Here is an 11,786-nt window from a genome sequence, read left to right as displayed (position 1 = left end):
TTCTTTCTTTCTTTCTTTCTTTCTTTCTTTCTTTCTTTCTTTCTTTCACAGTTTCCTCTCCATCTGTCAGGAGAGATCAGGATCCCATGGTGCTAAGTGCTGCACAAACACAGAACAAAAACAAAGTGGCCTGCCATAAAGAACTTACAATCTAAGGTTCCAATCCAACAAAGACCTATGAATGTGTTTAACTGGGCACTGTGAGTCGTTCAATTGACTTCATTGGCTGGAAGAAGAGCTCTCTGTAAGCTCGAAAGCTTCTCTTCTAGACAACAGAAGTGGGTCCAATAATATATATTATTTCACTCACCTTATCTCTTAGATAGATAAATAGATATTTCAAATTATTCATGATATTCAGCATGCATTTCCCATTTCTTAATTTTGCCCCACTGTTTCTATTTCTCACCCTAAATAATTATTCCCCAGCTTTAGTGTAGGCACAGTTCACTCATTAGATAAAAGGGTATAAAATATATCAAATGTACGGGAATGGAACTCACATTCCTGAAGATGAAAAGAAATCCAGTGTTATGCTTATGAGGCTATATTTTTTCTCCTTTTCAAAAGAGAGTTGCAAACAAACATACACTTAAGTTCCCAATTAAGAAAAGAAACAACATCCTCAATGAGAAAAATATTTGAGCCAAATCTTGAAGTACTTAGTTTTATTCAGGCAAAGCTCTCAGTGATGGTCATGGGAGTTTTGATGGAGTAAAAGATGACTGGTGAGATAAAGAAAATGCTCTCATATTTGAGGAACAAACTGTAATAACATGTATAGTTTAGATACCACACTGATAGATTATTGATACAGAAAAGAGGATAGATAGATAGATAGATAGATAGATAGATAGATAGATAGATAATGTATCTCCTACCATCCTCCCAGTATTAAGATGCAACCAACCTGGCTCAGCCAATTTTGACCTCAGTTTCCATAGGCTGTGATCAAACAGAATTCTAAAAGGACTGATATGTGTGTCTTGTGGGAGGAATTAGTTCACACTCAGGGACCATTCCAGATCAGGAAGCTGAAGCGTCTGAAATGGGGCAGAGAAAGTATTCATACACTAGGAAGAAGATACTCAGAGCCAGGGGTTTAAAGGTATTTAAATCAATGGGTGTTAGGTGCCCAAGTGCTTTTGAAAATCCCATGAGGTGCTTAAATACCTTTGAAAATCTGGCCCTTAGATCCTGATTCTCCTCTGATTCACTGCAGTGTAAATCAGGAGTAACTCCACTGAAGTCAAAGGAATTTGATCAGTGTGAAACCAGTTTAATTGTGAGGAGGATCATGACTTCTATTATCCCATGTGCTTTTGCTTCTAGATCTAGCAGCAAATCTTGGACTGTAAAAGTTGCCTTCAGGGAATTTCTCAGCCTAGGATGGGAATATAATATGTAATTCATGAGGTCACTTTGGGGTCTTAATAGTTCCTTTCTATACTTTCAAATACTGGGGTTTCAGTTAAACTTTTGCTCTTGAGAGACTTTAATTACAATATACAATACTTATAGATCACCATCCACTAACAATTGACCAGTGGAACTCACAGTCACAAGATAGCCTTGGAAGCAAGGAGATTAGTAGGAGATCCCCTTGGTCCAAACTCACCTGTGCGAGCCTTTCTGGCACAACCCTGTGTACCATGGTTGAGAGGGTCATTCTCTGCTGCCATGTAGACCTATCCCTTGGGACTAGTACATTAATGATAATAATATAGATTAAATGGGGGGACAATCAACACCAGATGAAATGGCACATTTGCTTAGACATCCTTTGAGGCTGCTTAGTATAGAGCAGCCCCTGACTGAACCATATTTACAGTATATTTCCAGTGGTTCTTGCCAACTCCAGGGGCAGAGTTAAGGTGATGGGGCTGTAGTACCTTGTTCTCAAAGGTATAGGGGCATTTGACATTCTAGAGGCCTATGAGACACTGCCAGTCAGCTTTAACTTTGTGTTAACAAAGTTTTATAGCAGTGAATAGTCTAACATTTGGATTGTAAGCTCTAAGGGGTAGAGATTTTCTACTGTATCTGCCACAATGGGGCCCTGGGCTCTAGACAATTAAGTACTAAAAATGCTGTTCTCACGGAGGGGAATAGAGACATAATTTGTCTTACAATGTACATTTGTGTTAAAAACTCTGATCACCGTGATGTATCAGAGAGCAGATGTATGAGGCTTTAAAATGAGTCTGAGGTCAAAAGAGATCAAAGGGTGCGCACTCATGAGAATTTGTGCTCACAAATGTATAATGGACTGAGGCCCAGAACCTCCATATTAGTTAAAAAAAAGCAGTCGGTGTGAATAAGACGTAGCTCCATGCCGGTAAATGGGCCAGATCCCCTGCTGGAGGAAATGGGGGCATCTCCCTAACTGGCTTCCATCAGATGGGGCTTTGACACTGAGAATTGCTAGCTGAAATTCTTCTAATAATGATTTCAAGTAATGAGAAATCCATGAAAATCAATATCTTCTCCGATAAAATATCTTTTAAATAAACTATGTATCATAACTAATGGCTAATGTAGTGCCCATCTTTAAAAAAGGGAAGAAGGAGGATCTGGGGAACTACAGGCCAGTCAGCCTCACCTCAGTCCCTGGAAAAATCATGGAGCAGATCCTCAAGGAATCAATTATGAAACACTTAGAGGAGAGGAAAGTGATCAGGAACAGTCAGCATGGATTCACGAAGGGGAAGTCGTGCCTGACTAACCTAATTGCCTTCTATGAGGAGATAACTGGCTCTGTGGATGAGGGGAAAGCAGTGGATGTGTTATTCCTTGACTTTAGCAAAGCTTTTGATACGTCTCCCACAGTATTCTTGCCGCCAAGTTAAAGAAGTATGGGCTGGATGAATGGACTGTAAGGTGGATAGAAAGCTGGCTAGATCGTCGGGCTCAACGGGTAGTGATCAATGGCTCCATGTCTAGTTGGCAGTCGGTTTCAAGCGGGGTGCCCCAAGGGTCGGTCCTGGGGCCGGTTTTGTTTAATATCTTTATTAATGATCTGGAGGATGGTGTGGACTGCACTCTCAGCAAGTTTGCAGATGACACTAAACTGGGAGGCGTGGTAGATACGCTGGAGGGTAGGGATCAGATACAGAGGGACCTAGACAAATTGGAGGATTGGGCCAAAAGAAACCTGATGAGGTACAACAAGGACAAGTGCAGAGTCCTGCACTTAGGACGGAAGAATTCTATGCACTGCTACAGACTAGGGACCAAATGGCTAGGTAGCAGTTCTGCAGAAAAGGACCTAGGGGTCACAGTGGATGAGAAGCTGGATATGAGTCAACAGTGTGCTCTTGTTGCCAAGAAGGCTAATGGCATTTTGGGCTGTATAAGTAGGGGCATTGCCAGCAGATCGAGGGACGTGATCGTTCCCCTTTATGCAACATTGGTGAGGCCTCATCTGGAGTACTGTGTCCAGTTTTGGGCCCCACACTATAAGAAGGATGTGGAAAAATTGGAAAGAGTCCAGCGGAGGGCAACAAAAATGATTAGGGGTCTGGAGCACATGACTTATGAGGAGAGGCTGAGGGAACTGGGATTGTTTAGTCTCCAGAAGAGAAGAATGAGGGGGGATTTGATAGCTGCTTTCAACTACCTGAGGGGGGGTTCCAAAGAGGATGGAGCTCGGCTGTTCTCAGTGGTGGCAGATGACAGAACAAGGAGCAATGGTCTCAAGTTGCAGTGGGGGAGGTCTAGGTTGGATATTAGGAAACACTATTTCACTACGAGGGTGGTGAAGCACTGGAATGCTTTACCTAGAGAGGTGGTGGAATCTCCTTCCTTGGAGGTTTTTAAGGCCCGGCTTGACAAAGCCCTGGCTGGGATGATTTAGTTGGGAATTGGTCCTGCTTTGAGCAGGGAGTTGGACTAGATGACCTCCTGAGGTCCCTTCCAACCCTGATATTCTATGATTCTATGATTCTACTGATTGTGGTGAAGAAATGGCTATAGATAGTTCCAATAGGGGAATACAGACTTTCTTGTGCTTTATACTGCCTGCACCTGTAACTTTCACTCCATGCATCTGAAGAAGTGGGTTTTTTTACCCACGAAAGCTTATGCCCAAATAAATCTGTTAGTCTTTAAGGTGCCACCGGACTCCTTGTTGTTGTTGTTTTTGTGGATACAGACTAACAAGGCTATCCCCTGATACTTGTGCTTTATGGCCCATTCTTTTTTCCCTTGTACATATATACCACTTATCTGCATTTACCATATGACTTCATAGCAGAGTGGTTGAATAATACTGAGATCTTATCAATCACAAGGAATTGGTTAAAATTTTTGTTACATAATATTTCCATTTCTGCCTCTTAACTTCATAAATTAACATAAACTCATCTTCGTTAGCTTTTTTTACTAATTAGAATCTAAAAGTATAGTTATAAATAGGAAAGGGAGACATTTTTTCTTGGAATATTTTTAGCGTGTCCTTTTCACTGACAATATGTAAATAACATTTAAAAATAGTTTCACATATTTTCCAGATTTTTATTTTCAAGAAAAGAGGAAAGTTTCTTTCCTAGTTATATTTAGTTTTTAATTTTTCTACATTTCCTCCTTTTTTGCTCAGAAAAAAAGAAAGAAAGAAATGGAAATGTAGATAAAAGAAAATTACAAAATTTTACAATAAGAGGAAAACAGTTATTTTTCAAAAATTTCAGAAAAAAAATATTTTTGTAACTTTTCAAAGAATATTGTGATTTTTTTTCTTTCCCAACAAGTTATATATTTTCAATGTACTAAAGAGACTGCTCCTCAGTGAAAAATATTTAGTTAAAAATGGGCACTGCTTTCGGAAAAGACATACCCTCTATGTGTATGAAAATTGGATTTTCAGATCCAAAAATGAGTTATATCTGTTTATACTCCTGTATGACCTCCTAACCAACCCAGCCCTAAGAGAAGAGCTACAAGCTACTTCTGGCAGTAACTTCTTCAGCGCACATCCCTCTCTGAGGCACATCCCATCACAAGTGTAGGCAGGGAGAGTTCATCCTGCTGGCTTCTATGAATCCCATTTGTAGGCACCTACCTCTCCCCATCAGATAGGGAGCCTACACACCAAATTCAGTCTTGGTGAATTGGAGAGATTTTTAAGGGTCTAAAAGCCAGAGTCCCATTGGGAATCAAGCCTTAAGATCCATAACTGTTTAAAATCAGCTTACTTCACACAGAGGCACAGAGGCTGGAATATTCAAAGGATCGGGGCGGGGGAGCCTCAGACATCAAACTCCCAGCAAAGTTCTATGGGAATTGGGCCCCTAGCTTCCCCTCTCTTGAAAATCCCAGACTGGGGGATGAGGTGAGTTACCCATGGTCACAGAGGATGGCCACAGCAAGGCAGAAATGAAATCCCTCTCCCCTCAGCCTTGGCAATAAACATGAGTGAGAAAAATCTATTTTTTACTTGTTCATTTATTTCATTTGTCATCAGAAAATTTCAAGTCAAATGAATTTTTTTCTTTAATTTTGAATCAAAATTTTCTTCCGTCAAAAGAAATGTCATGGTACAAAAAAAAGGGGTTTTGCTGGAATCAAAAGATTTGATGGGAAAATGTCATTTTTTATGAAAATTTGTGATGTTGCATGAGAAAAACTTCAAACTAAAATGAAACTTTTGCTTTCATTTGGATGTGTGCAGTGGTGTTGTAGCCCTGTCGGTCCCAGGTTATGGACAAGACAAGGTCAGTCAGGTCATATCTTTTATTGGACCAACTTTTGTTGGTGAAAGAGAGAAAGTTTGCTGAGTTAAAAAGCTAGTCTTTTTTACCAATAGAAGCTGGTCCAATAACAGATATTACCTCACCTGTCTTCTCTCACTCAGTTCATTTGGATACATTTCTTAAACTTCATACCCAGGAGTTCACAGTTGTTACCGGCTTGGTGAAATCTAATTATAGCGCATCCCACCATTTTGGGCAATCTGCCCTGTTTTGGACAGTCTGCCCTCACGTAGACACTTACAGTCATGAGCCACTCCAGACAGCGTGACATCTCCATACAAGTAAAAAAACCCAAACAATTAGTGTAAATCAGACGTGGCTCCAGGAGGGTAAATGGGCCAGAACTGGTGGAAATGGACATGTCTTACTACATGGCTTCCATCACAAGGAATTGGTTTTAATTTTCTTACAGGACATTTCAATCTGTACTGTCACAGGTTAAACTAGATTTGTCTTTGGTTACCCTTTCTGCTAATCCTGATAAAAATACAAGGAGAGGATACAAAGATGTTTTTGCTTTTGTTGGTTTTTTAAAATTGGCTTTTTTATTCATAATAGATAAATAACGTTTTAAAAAAATCCCTTTGCACATTTTCCAGATCTCTAATTTAAAGAAAAATAAAAGAGCAAATAATTTTCCTAAATATATTTAGATTTTTTTTTTCACATTTACTCCTTTTTTCTCCCTAAGAAAAAAAGAAAGAAAAACGTTTAGATAAAAAGGAAACATTTATGGAAATTTTACTAGAAGAGAAAAAAACAGTTCTTTAAAAAATTTCAAAATAAAAATATTTTTGTAAATTTTCAAAGAATATTGTGATTCTTTTTTCTTTCCCAACGAGCTCTGTATTTTCAAAATTTAAGTGCTAATGAGGCTGTTCTACACTGAAAAATATTAAGGATAACTGGGCACTTCTTCCTGAACAGTTCTACACTCCCTGTGTATCAGAATTAGATTTTCAGATCCAAAAATGAGTGATAACTATCTATAGACCTGTAAGATCTCCTGAACTAACACTGCTCTGAAAGAATAGCTGTAAGCTAGGTCTGACAGTAATAACTTTAAAAAAACCCACTGTCAATGCATTTCAGACCAGTTACACCTTTGTATAATGAATGAAGTCAACAGAAATATAAAAAAAATAAAGGAATGGTATTCAACAGAGGTGACAGAGAGTGAAGGGGGAGGATGGGGGATGCACAGCGGTCAGCAAGGGTGGGATGTGAAGGGTACAGGGTTGCAGAGGATCACTGAAGGCCGAGTGTGAAAGGACGTGGTTGTAGAGGGATGTCTGAGGGGAGAGGTTGAAGGGTAACAGGACGCCCAGTGTTTAAGATGGTCAGAGTGCTGTAAGGACGCCTCACTCTCTTTCCCTAACCTAATGACTCTCCAGAGTCATTGTGAATGACTGTGAATTGCCACTATGCATTGCAATATATACCCTCTGGCCTGGGTGACAGCGAGTATTGCTCTACTGCATGGTCAGTCACGTGGTCACCTGAGATGTGGGAGACCCAAACTCAAGGTGCTGCTCTATTGGCTGTTTAATTATTTATAAAAAAATGTTGAACAGCTTCTAGAGGAGAGACTGAGAAGAACTCAACCCAGTCAATCCCAAAGCCCAGTGTCAGGAGTGTTTTCTTGTAATGGGGGAGAACATACAGAATAAGAACATGAGTAAATAAGGAAGTGTTATTTACTCCTGCTCATAATACAAGAAGTAGGGGTCACCCAATGAAATTAATAGGCAGCAGGTTTAAAACAGACAAAAGGAAGTATTTCTTCACACAATGCATAGTCAACCTGTGGAACTCCTTGCCAGAGGATGTTGTGAAGGCCAAGACTGTAACAGGGTTCAGAAAAGAACTAGATAAGTTCATGGAGAATAGGTCCATCAACGGCTATTAGCCAGGATGGAGAGGGATGGTGTCCCTAGCCTCTGTTTGCCAGAAGCTGGGAGTGGGCAACAGAGAATGGATCACTTGATAATTACCTGTTCTGTTCATTCCCTCTGGGGCACCTGACATTGGCCGCTGTCGGAAGACAGGATACTGGGCTAGATGGCCGTTCTTATATTCTTATGTTCTTAGTCCCACATTCAGTTCCTTTATCATCATCAGGTAGGGACTGGGGAGGGGGATGAATACAGGTTTATTTGGTGAACGCCCTGACCACTGGGTGAAGCTTATGAGGGAGCACCCTACCCCTACCACCATGGTGTTTGCCTTCTTGGGTTTGGAGAATCTTTTACTTTGCTTTTTGCAACATGCCTAAAAGTCTAACCAACATTTTTTTCAGGTTGATACAGAATGAAACACTTTGCTTTGACATGAACAATGCATCAGTTAGTTTTGAGGTCAAAGCTTCTTTGACTTTTCAATCACAAAAAAAAAAAAAAAAATCGTTTTGACCTGAAACTAAACATTAGTTTTCATTATTTTTAAAATGGCCAGTGAACCAAAAAAGTCCGTCATTCACCCAACTGTACCCATAACGACTTGGCCTGGTCAGAACCCTACAGGTTAGATCTCTATTCTATTCTATTCTATTCTATTCTATTCTATGCACTAAAAAGGATCCCATCCCTGTTGTTGCTAAAGTGCTTGATAAAATTAGGAAGACGGATGTTCAGATCCCGTTGACACTTTAATTCCCCAGGTGCCTGCTGAGACTCAGTACTGATGTTTCAGGTCTCTGATTGTATATTGGCTCCTGAGTCCGAAAGCCGACCAACTTTGGACTTTGATCTTTTAATCTTATCTCACCAAAAAGTTATCAGTCCTTCAATAGAGCTCTTGGACGATGTCTGTCAAATGAGCCACAAGGGACCCCGAAATACAATTACCCCCGCTCTAATCCTTGAGACCGCTTTCCATCTAGAATTTGCATGGGGACTGAGAAGCCCTGAATTTTTTCTCTCCTGCTCTAACTCCTTGCCTAGCTCTCTCCATCTCAGTGCCGGGAACAAAACCCACCAGCCATGGGATTTCCTCTGCTTTGGAGGTCAGTCAAAGGTCCAGTTCTTCCACTGTGTCCCAAACAGCCTTCTTGTGCCATTCAGCACCGGAGGGAATTTGCAAAGGCTCTAACATTGACATGGCTCATGTAAACACACATAGAGACTGAAACGCGCCGTGGAGTTATTAATGACCCCTCTTGTGGAAGAATTCCCAAATCTCCAAAGCAACAACTTCCTTGATCATACCTATTAAAACTCAAGGAGATTTCAGCGACTCTGCTCCTAGCACCAGCCTTAGTGGGGGTCAATAAGCACATAAGGGGAAGATTTCTGGGGCTGTCTCCTCCTTGGAACTGGGTCTTCTTCCTCTGCTGGCCAGGACCGCAATGATCAGCTCTGAGGTTTGACTTCCCCAGGCCATCCTTTGGAGACAGCCGGCTCTGAGGTCACAGACACAGCAGGTCGTGCAAGGTATGGACTCTTGAATCAAACAACGTGCAATGTGAGAGTAGCGAGAGGTATTGTTATTATAAGGAGGACAGATGCTCAGAGACCCCACTGATAAAAAAAGAACGACCTGGTTGGGTGGATAGTATTAAGCACTGACAGAGTGAATACTCCTCTAAAGGGCTCTACAGATGTTATCTGGGGTTTCCCAGTTAGTTAGGAGGAAGAACAGACCAAAGATGCTTTGCTGAGGTCTTCCTATGCCTGGCTCCCTCAGACCAGGTTTCTCCCTTTAAGAGGCTCAGATCAGAGAGAGATGTCACTGGGGCAGGGTGGAGGTGTGGATGAAACTGAGAAAGAGCCAGGGAAGAGTCCAGATAAAGCAGAGTGAGATTCTCACCGTGGGTTACTTGCTTTTAGAAAAGCTGACATTTTTGTAGCTGCCTAGTAGTTTAGTCTGGGATTTCAAAGCTATCAAAATTTCAGTGGGAGCTGGGCACCTAACTCCCTTCATCTCCATGGAAACTCCTAGCCTAAAGTGCCTGAAATGTTCAAATGTCTGACAGGGATTGAGGTGCAACCCATGCTAACCTAGTGTGTGTCTTTGTCTCTTCGATTGGCTTCAGCAAGGACAGAGATTTTTAGCAGCAGACCTAACAGCTGTGGTCAGTTAGTTCAGCCAGTAGACACTCAGGCTTTTACATCAAGATGTCTTGAGTTCAGTCCTTGGACATATCCCCCTTAACCTCCACACCTTAAAAGCTGCACCAAAGTAGGGAGTCTCTGAGGTCTGCAGGATGGTGGTGGGCAATGCCCCTCTGCCAATTTCACTACCTTTCCCCGAAGTTATCCACCACTTCATCATTGTTCCCTGAGTGCATCACAGAGTATTGACCTTCACAGCCCTCTTGCCAAGCTGGGGAGCTGAAGAATTACACCTATTTCAGAAAGGGAAACTGAGGCACAGTGATTTTCACAGAGGCTGTGATTTTCAAAGGACACTGGAGAGGTTAGGAATTCACTGATCAATGGGAAGATCAAGGGGAATTGGTCACATAACTCCCTTATTCTCCTTGGAAAATCCTAGACAAGGCAGGGATGTGAGTTATCCATGGGCACAAAGATTGTCTGTGGCACAGGACAGAAATTGGACCTCGCTCCCAAAGGCCAGTGGCTTACCCACAAAGCCATTCTCCCCCATTGCTCACAGCAGCATCCCACTCTCCTTTAAAGCTGGCTGATATTCTTTTACAGAAACAGACGCATAAATAAATTTTGAATTTTTATATTTTCAAGTGGGCAAAAAAGCCATTTTTCTCACCTTCTCACACTTTTTTTCTCCTCTTCCTTCCCCTGCCCCCATTTTTCCAAATAGCAAATTAAAAATAGGAGAGAAAATGCCTGGGAGGATATGGAAAACAGAAAACCAAACAAAGAAAACTAGAATGTTGTTTTTTTTTCAAAAGCCAAATCAAAATGAAAATCTCAGTACGAATGGAATCAAAATAAAAATTGGGCAGGAAAAGCAATGAAATGAACATTATCATTTTGTTTCATTAAAAAAAAATTCCCTGTGAAAAAAGTTTGAACCAAAAATATCAGTTTTTTCCCTTCAAAGATGTTGCTGGAAATAATGGCTTTTTCAAGCAGCTCTAGAGATTTTCCAAATGTTTAATGGTGGGTAAGCAAACCACGCCTCTTCACTCCCAAGCTACTCGCAGACTCCCAGTCAGTACTTTCCCCTGGTATTGAAATTAGAGGGGGTGTTCAGATTTACAGTGTTGGCTGGACGAAATTGACTACACAGCATGTAACTAGTTGACTACTGCGGGGGGATGGGAAAGTTCGGGGTGTGTGAGTAGAGAAATCCCTGGTAGGCTTACCATAATTAAAAAATAAAAAGAGAGGACACTCCACGGACCCTGGCCCCGCCCCTTTCCCACCCCCGGCCCCGCCCAACTCCGCCCCTTCCCCGCCCCAACTCCACCCATTCCCCGCCCCTTCCCCAAAGTCCCCGCCCTAACTCCCCCTCCTCCCTCCCAGCCACACGAAAAGGACTGCCCGAGCGCTACTGGCTTAACGGTTTTCCGGGCAGCCTCCAGACCCTGCGCCCCCAGTCGGCGCCTCCCCAGCGCAGCTGGAGCCCGGGAGGGGAAGCGCCCAGCCGGGGGCGCAGGGTCTGGAGGTTGCCCGGCAAACCTTGAAGCCGGTAGCACTCGGGCTTCGGGCAGCCCCCATGCCTCTGGACCCTGCGCCCCCGGCCGGGCACTTCCCCTCCCAGGCTCCGGCGGCTGTGCTCCTCCCCTGACTCTTTGGCTCTGTTTAAGAGCTGAGCTTCCCGAGCGCTCCGGCTTCGGGCAGCCCCCATGCCTCCGGACCCCGAGCCGCCGGCCGGGCACTTCTCCTCCCGGGCTCCAGCTGCTCTGCTCCTCCCCTGACTCTTCGGTTCTGTTTAAGAGCCGAGCTGCCCGAGTGCTCCGGCTTTGGGCAGCCCCCATGCCTCCGGACCCCGTGCCTCCGGACCCCGAGCTGCTGGCCGGGCACTTCCCTTCCTGGGCTCCAGCTGCTCTGCTCCGGCGGCTCGGGGTCCGGAGGCATGGGGGCTGCCCAAAGCCGGAGCACTCGGGCA

The sequence above is a fragment of the Terrapene carolina genome, unplaced genomic scaffold (genome assembly GCF_002925995.2).
Source record: "Terrapene carolina triunguis isolate 2854851 unplaced genomic scaffold, T_m_triunguis-2.0 Scaffold612, whole genome shotgun sequence".
In the NCBI taxonomy this organism is placed as follows: domain Eukaryota; kingdom Metazoa; phylum Chordata; order Testudines; family Emydidae; genus Terrapene; species Terrapene triunguis.
This window is presented reverse-complemented; position numbering follows the sequence as displayed.